The following is an 8,204-nucleotide window of genomic DNA, read 5'->3' on the forward strand; positions in this document are numbered from 1 at the left end:
GCACACCTTGGCTGGGTTGCGCGGCCTGGTGGGCACCATGGTGCGCACCAAGGAGCGCTCCGAAGTGTGCTCCAAGGTGCGGCGTGCACGAAGTCGGAGCCCGGTTTGCCCCGGGTACGCACCTCGCGTGCACCTTCGCCGGGGTGGGCACCTCGGCTGGGTTGCGCGCCCTGGTGCGCACCAAGGAGCGCTCCGAAGTGTGCTCCAAGGTGCGGCGTGCACGAAGTCGGAGCCCGGTTTGCCCCGGGTGCGCACCTTCGCCGCGGTGCGCACCATGGCGTGCACGAAGTCGGAGCCCGGTTTGCCCCGGGTGCGCACCTCGCGTGCACCTTCGGCGGGGTTGCGCGCCCTGGTGGGCACCATGGTGCGCACCAAGGAGCGCTCCGAAGTGTGCTCCAAGGTGCGGCGTGCACGAAGTCGGAGCCCGGTTTGCCCCGGGTGCGCACCTCGCGTGCACCTTCGGCGGGGTTGCGCGCCCTGGTGGGCACCATGGTGCGCACCAAGGAGCGCTCCGAAGTGTGCTCCAAGGTGCGGCGTGCACGAAGTCGGAGCCCGGTTTGCCCCGGGTGCGCACCTCGCGTGCACCTTCGCCGCGGTGGGCACCATGGCGTGCACGAAGTCGGAGCCCGGTTTGCCCCGGGTGCGCACCTCGCGTGCACCTTCGCCGGGGTGGGCACCTCGGCTGGGTTGCGCGCCCTGGTGCGCACCAAGGAGCGCTCCGAAGTGTGCTCCAAGGTGCGGCGTGCACGAAGTCGGAGCCCGGTTTGCCCCGGGTGCGCACCTCGCGTGCACCTTCGCCAGGGTGGGCACCTCGGTGCGCACACCTTCTCAATGTTTTCTTGCCTTTTCTGGAAATTGGTGAAGGCAGCGCATCAAAGGTGCGCACCTCGGTGTGCTCCGAGGTGCGAACCCGAGAGCGCTCCGAGGTGCCCACGAAGTCGAAAGTCGGGTTAATTGCATTGTTTTCCCCGGGTGCGCTCCGAGGTGCGCAACATCGGCGCGCACCAAGGAGGGCTCCGAAGTGTGCTCCAAGGTGCGCACGATGGCGTGCACCTCTGGTGCGCACGATTCGGAGCTCGGTTTGACCGGGGTGCGCACACCTTGGCTGGGTTGCGCACCTTTTGTGCGCTCCAAGGTGCGCACGAAGTCGGAGCTCGGTTTGCCCCGGGTGCGCACCTTCGCCAGGGTGCGCACCTTGATGCGCACGCCTTGGCTGGGCTGCGCACCTTGGTGGGCGCCATGGTGCGCACCTTTCGTGCGCTCCAAGGTGCGCACGAAGTCGGAGCTCGGTTTGCCCCGGGTGCGCACCTTGGTGGGCGCCATGGTGCACTCCGAGGTGCCCAAGATTGGTGCGCACCAAGGAGCGCTCCGAAGTGCGCTCCAAGGTGCGCGCGAAGTCGAAAGTTGGGTTAATTGTCCGGTTTGCCTCGGGTGCGCACCTTGCGTGCACCTTCGCCAGGGTGGGCGCCTTGGTGCGCACACCTTGGCTGGGCTGCGCACACCTTGGCACCCGCGTTTCCTTCATTTTAAATTTTTTTTTTTTACAATCTCTCAAGTGGGAAATTCTATAATCTCAACTTTTTTTGCCTTTTCAGGAAACTTTTGAATGGAGCGCATCATTGGTGCGCTCCGAAGTGTGCTCCAAAGCTCTCTCCAGCTGCGTGCACCTGCCCCGGCCGCGCACCCGGCCCCGCCCAGCTTCGCTCACCTGTCCCGGGCGTCTGGTGCGGAACCTTAGAGTAAGAAACATCACCGTGCACCTTGGCCAACGTGCGCGACTCGACCGAGCGCGCACTGGCCGAGGTGCACACCGATTTCACCTGGGTGCGCGCGCAGCACCTCGGGCGCACCGGGGTGCGCGCACAACGCCCGGGTTGCACCGTGGCCTGTGTGCTCGGGGCGCCTCGGGTGCGCGCTCGGTGTCGCCCCCGCGCGCGCGGTAGTGCGGGCAGCGCACCCCGGCCCGGCCCGGCCCCGACGAGAACGCAAACGGGCAAAAGGTTTATTCAAATAGCATTGCGACGCCCGGCGAAAAACTAAAAAAGGGTGCAACACCGGGACTTCCCGGGAGGTCACCCATCCCAGTACTACTCCGGCCCAAGCGCGCTTAACTGCGGAGTTCTGATGGGATCCGGTGCACTAATGCTGGTATGATCGCACCCGTTATGAGCTTGTCGCAGTGTGTACTTAGCAAACCGCGACCCACGTGCGAATCCACCCCGGCCACCCACCCCCGTCGAGGTGCACACCCTCCCTCGCGAAGTGCGCCCCGTTCGCCAAGTGTGAGCCCTGCCCGGGTGCGCGCACCTTGCTAGGGCGTCGGGTGTGCACCCGGCCCGGCCTACGTGCGTGCACCTGGAGGGGGCGTCGTGTGCGTGCAGTGTCCCGTCTGCAACGCGGTGCCCACACACCACCTCGGGCGCAACGACCTGCGCTCACATGTGGGCCGAGTGCACCTTGGTGCATGTTCGGGGCGCCTCGGGTGCACGCTCGATCTTGCCCCGGTGCACCAAGGCGCTCGGTTTGCCCCGGGTGCGCACTTGGTGCAAGGTGGGCACCCAAAATAGGGATCAAGCACCAAAACACAAGTTTCGGGATGCAAAATGGGACCCAAGGACCACAAATGCGTTCCAAGACCCATGATGGGTCCACGAGAACAAAAATGTGTTCCGAGACTTAATAAACAAATATTGGGTTTTAGGAGAAGAAACATGCTCTGATGCCCAAAACGAGAATCGACCCCGAAAAGGCCACAGGCCAAAAGTGGGATGCGAGACAAAAAAAAATGGGACCCGAGGACCAAAATTGGGTTCCCAGGTCGAAGACAGGGCAACCGGACAAGAAACGACCTCTAAGGCTCGAAATGAGTCCCGACGACTAAAACTTGACAAGAAGCACCCATCAGGCACCCAACTCGACACCCATGGGATGCCGACCCACCCGGGCTTCCACCTAGCACACCTTGGCACCCACCCACCCTCGCACCCAACCTCGCACCCAACTTAGCACCTTTGAACCCACATTGGCACTCACCCTGACCCTGGCACCTTGGAACCCACATTGGCACTCACCTTGACCCTGGCACCCACCTTTGCACTCACCTTGGGACCCACCCTGGCTCCCACCTCGGCACCCACCCAGACACCCACCTTGGTTCCTTGGCACCCACCTTGGATCCTTGGCACCCACCCCGACACCCACCTTGGCACGCAACTTGGCTACTTGCCACCCACCTTGGCTCCTTGACGCCCACCCCGACAACCACCCCGTGACCTACCCTGGCTAGGGTTGGTGCACACCCACCCTGGTGCCCACCTTGGCACCCACCCTATGACCCACCTTGGCACGCACCTTAGTACCCACCCCGTTACCCACCCTAGGACCCACCCCGTGACCCACCTTGGCCAGGGTGGGTGCACCCACCCTGGTGCCCACCTTGGCACCCACCCATCCTAGCACCCAGCCTGTGACCGGGCTTGGAACCCAACCTTGCACCCGCACCCGTCTTGGCCAGTGTGGGTGCGCACCCATCCTGGCACCCACGTTGTGACACACCCTTTAACCCACGCACCCTAGCACCCACGTTGGCACCCACCTTGGAACCCAACCTAGCAACTTGGCACCCACCCCGTGACCCACCTTGGCATCCACCATAGCAGTCGCCGACTTGGCACCCACCTCGGCACCCACCTTGACACTTGTGGACCCACCTTGCCACTCACCCTAGCATCGACCCATCCTAGCACCCACCCTGGCACCTTTGCACCCTAGCACTCACCCATCCTAGCACCTAACCTGTGACCCACCTTGACACTCACCCTCGCACCCACCTTGGAACCCAACCTAGCACCCACCCACCCTGACACCAACCCTAGCACCTACCCACCCTTGCACCCACCCTGTGACCCATCTTGGCACCCACCCATCCTACCACTCAACCTATCACCCACCTTCTCACCCACCTTGGCATCCACCTTAGCACCCACCCACACTGGCACCTTGGCACCCACCTCGGGCAAGGTGGGTGCACACCCACCCTGGCACCCAATTTAGAACCCACCGAGCATGTTACCCACCTTGGCACCCACATTGCAGCCCACCCTAGTACCCACCCTATGACCCACATTGGCATCCACACCCTAGCACCCAGGCACCTCGACACCCGCCTTGACACCCACCCTAGCACTGAACCTGTGACCCACCTTGGAACTCACCCTAGAACCCACCCACCCTGTGAACCACCTTGGCATCCACCTTAGCACCCACCCACCTTGGCACCCACTCTAGCACTCACCCATCCTAACACCCAACTTGTTACCCACCTTGGCACCCGCCCTCGCGTCCACCTTGAAACCCACCCTAGCACCCACCCACGCAGGAGCCCACCTTGGCACCCAACCTAACACCCACGCATCCTGGCACCCAACTTGTGACCCACCTTGGAACCCACCCTAGTACCCACCTTTGAACCCACTATATCACCAACCCACCTTGGCACCCACCCTATGACCCTCTTTGGAATCCACCCTAGCACGCACCCACCCTGGCACCCACCATGGAGCGCACCCTAGCACCCACCCACCTCGGCACGCACCTCAACACCCACCTTGGTGTGCGCACTGCGCCAACCTCTCAAAGACCCTATGTGGTGCGCTCCAAAGTGTACACCTTTGGTGCGCTCCAAGGTGCGCACCTTTGGTGCACACCGAGGTGCACACCAAAGTGTGCACCGAGGTGAGCACCAAAGTGCACTCCAGGGTGCACACCAAGGCGTGCACCTTTGGTGCGGTCAATGCAAACGAATTCGGAAGTTGGGGTCGATGTCCTAATCGCTGCTGCAGACTACACGTATGAGAATCGGACAAATAGCTTTATATAGGGGAGGTGTTGCGTTTGATGGGTCGACTCCCCTGGTTGTGTGCACTGCACCAACTTCAAAGACCCTGTCTTGTTTAAGAAGTCAAAAGTTGGGGTGGATGTCCTAATCATTGCTGCAGTCTACGCATGTATGAGAATCAGACAAATAGCTTATATAGGGGAGGTGTTGCATTCGGTGGGTTGACTCCCCTGGTTGTGCGCACTGCGCCAACCTCAAAGACCCCGCATAGCAGAAGAAGTCGGAAGTCGGATTTTGGTGAGCACCAAGGCGTGCACCTTTGGTGCGGTCAACGCAGACGAATTCAGAAGTTGGGGTGGATGTCCTAATCGTTGTTGCAGGCTACACATGTATGAGAATCAGACAAATAGCTTATATAGGGGAGGTGTTGGGTTTGATGGGTCAACTCCCTTGGTTGTGCGCATTACGCCAACCTCAAAGACCTTGTTTTCGTTAAGAAGTCAAAAGTTGGGGTCAATGTCCTAATGGCTCCTGCAGGCTACACATGTATGAGAATCGGACAAATAGCTTATATAGGGGAGGTGTTGGGTTTGATGGGTCGACTCCCCTGGTTGTGCGCATTACGTCAACCTCAAAGACCTTGTTTTCGTTAAGAAGTCAAAAGTTGGGGTCGATGTCCTAATTGCTCCTGTAGACTACACATGTATGAGAATCAGACAAATAGCTTATATAGGGGAGGTGTTGGGTTTGATGGGTTGACTCCCCTAGTTGTTCGCATTACACCAACCTCAAAGACCTTGTTTTCGTTTAGAAGCCGAAAGTTGGGGTCGATGTCCTAATTGCTCCTGCAGGCTACGCATGTATGAGAATCAGACAAATAGCTTATATAGGGGAGGTGTTGGGTTTGATGGGTCGACTCCCCTGGTTGTGCGCATTGCGCCAACCTCAAAGACCCTGCATTGCGGATGAAGTCGAAAGTCAGAGTTTGGTGTGCTACAAGGTGTGGTCGAAGGTGCTCACCTAGGTGTGCACCTTTGGAGCACAGGAAAAGTGCCCTCCAAAAGTGCGCACCTTTGGAGTGCACAAAAGTGCCCTCCAAAAGTGCGCACCTTTGGAGCGCAGAAAAGTGCCCTCCAAAAAGTGCCCTCCAAAAGTGCGCACCTTTGGAGCGCAGAAAAGTGCCCTCCAAAAAGTGCCCTCCAAAAGTGCGCACCTTTGGAGCGCAGAAAAGTGCCCTCCAAAAAGTGCCCTCCAAAAGTGCGCACCTTTGGAGCGCAGAAAAGTGCCCTCCAAAAAGTGCCCTCCAAAAGTGCGCACCTTTGGAGCGCAGAAAAGTGCCCTCCAAAAAGTGCCCTCCAAAAGTGCGCACCTTTGGAGCGCAGAAAAGTGCCCTCCAAAAAGTGCCCTCCAAAAGTGCGCACCTTTGGAGCGCAGAAAAGTGCCCTCCAAAAAGTGCCCTCCAAAAGTGCGCACCTTTGGAGCGCAGAAAAGTGCCCTCCAAAAAGTGCCCTCCAAAAGTGCGCACCTTTGGAGCGCAGAAAAGTGCCCTCCAAAAGTGCGCACCTTTGGAGCGCACAAAAGTGCCCTCCAAAAGTGCGCACTTTTGGTGCGCACCAAGGCGCTGGTTCGGTCGTTGCAGGCGAGTTCGGAAGTTGGGGTCGATGTCCTGAGCGGAGGTGCAAACTACACAGGTGTCGGAATCGGACAAATAGCTTATATAGGGGAGGTGTATGCTTCGATGGGTCGACTCCCCAGGTTGAGCGCACCGCGCCAACCTCAAAGACCCTACGGTATGGATGAAGTCGGAAGTTGGGTCCGATGACCGATTCGATTAGTAGGTATGCTCATGAGGTCGGAATTTGGGTCCGATGACCTGCCATGTGCAGGAAGGCGAATGTTGACACTGTGCGTTGCAAGGTGCACACCAAGGCGCTGGTGCGGTCTTTTTAGTCGAGTTCGGAAGTTGGGGTCGATGTCCTGATCGGAGGTGCAAGCTACACAGGTGTGGGAATCGGACAAATAGCTTATATAGGGGAGGTGTATGCTTCGTTGGGTCGACTCCCCGGGTTGAGCGCACCGCGCCAACCTCAAAGACCCTACGGTATGGATGAAGTCGGAAGTTGGGTCCGATGACCGATTCGATATGTAGGCATACTCGCGAGGTCGGAATTTGGGTCCGATGACCTGCCACGTGCAGGAAGGCGAATGTTGGCACTGTGCGTTGCAAGGTGCGCACCAAGGCGCTGGTTCGGTCGTTGGAGGCGAGTTCGGAAGTTGGGGTCGATGTCTTGATCGGAGGTGCAAACTACACAGGTGTGGGAATCGGACAAATAGCTTATATAGGGGAGGTGTATGCTTCGTTGGGTCGACTCCCCGGGTTGAGCGCACCGCGCCAACCTCAAAGACCCTACGGTATGGATGAAGTCGGAAGTTGGGTCCGATGACCGATTCGATATGTAGGCATACTCGCGAGGTCGGAATTTGGGTCCGATGACCTGCCATGTGCAGGAAGGCGAATGTTGGGACTGTGCGTCGCAAGGTGCGCACCAAGGCGCTGGTGCCGTCGTTGCAGTCGAGTTCGGAAGTTGGGGTCGATGTCCTGGTCAGAGGTGCAAACTACACAGGTGTGGGAATCGGACAAATAGCTTATATAGGGGAGGTGTATGCTTCGATGGGTCGACTCCCTGGGTTGAGCGCACCGCGCCAACCTCAAAGACCCTACAGTATGGATGAAGTCGGAAGTTGGGTCCGATGACCGATTCGATACGTAGGCATATTGGCGAGGTCTGAATTTGTGTCCGATGACCTGCCATGCGCAGGAAGGCGGAATTTGGGTCCGATGACCGAGTTGATGGCGTGCCATGCGCAGAAAGGCGGAATTTGGGTCCGATGACCGAGTTGATGTTGATGGCCCGCCATGCACAGGAAGGCGGAATTTGGGTCCGATGACCGATTTGAAGGCGTGCCATACGCAAAAAGGCGGAGTTTGGGTCCGATGACCGAGTTGATATTGATGGCCCGCCATGCGCAGGAAGGCGGAATTTGGGTCCGATGACCTGACATACGCATGGAGTCCGACTCGGGGGCCGATGTTCGATTCGATGACTTGCATTGTGGGTAAAGTCGGAAGTTGTGGTCTTTGACCCGATTCGATGACCAGACTTCGGCTGCTTGAGAATCGGACAAATAACTTATATAGGGGAGGTAGTGTTCTCGAGCATCCTCCCCCCGTGCCCGTTTATGTCGATTGATGCTGGTGCTCGACTGGTTGGAGCGCTCGGATGCAAAAATCTTGCACCAGGATTTATCGATTGTGATGGACACGGCAAGTCTCCTGATTGCTATGCAGGAGCTCATCGTGAATCTC

General features: G+C 58.8%; 1 non-coding gene across 1 annotated transcript; it reads right to left on the bottom strand.

Moving 5' to 3' along the window:
- Positions 1-2,043: 2,043 nt before the first annotated feature.
- Positions 2,044-2,162, bottom strand: LOC131868502 (5S ribosomal RNA). The gene has a single exon (XR_009366953.1). It is a non-coding gene; the product is annotated as a 5S ribosomal RNA (ribosomal RNA).
- Positions 2,163-8,204: the final 6,042 nt, after the last annotated feature.

Source organism: Cryptomeria japonica, unplaced genomic scaffold (genome assembly GCF_030272615.1).
Source record: "Cryptomeria japonica unplaced genomic scaffold, Sugi_1.0 HiC_scaffold_208, whole genome shotgun sequence".
NCBI lineage: Eukaryota > Viridiplantae > Streptophyta > Pinopsida > Cupressales > Cupressaceae > Cryptomeria > Cryptomeria japonica.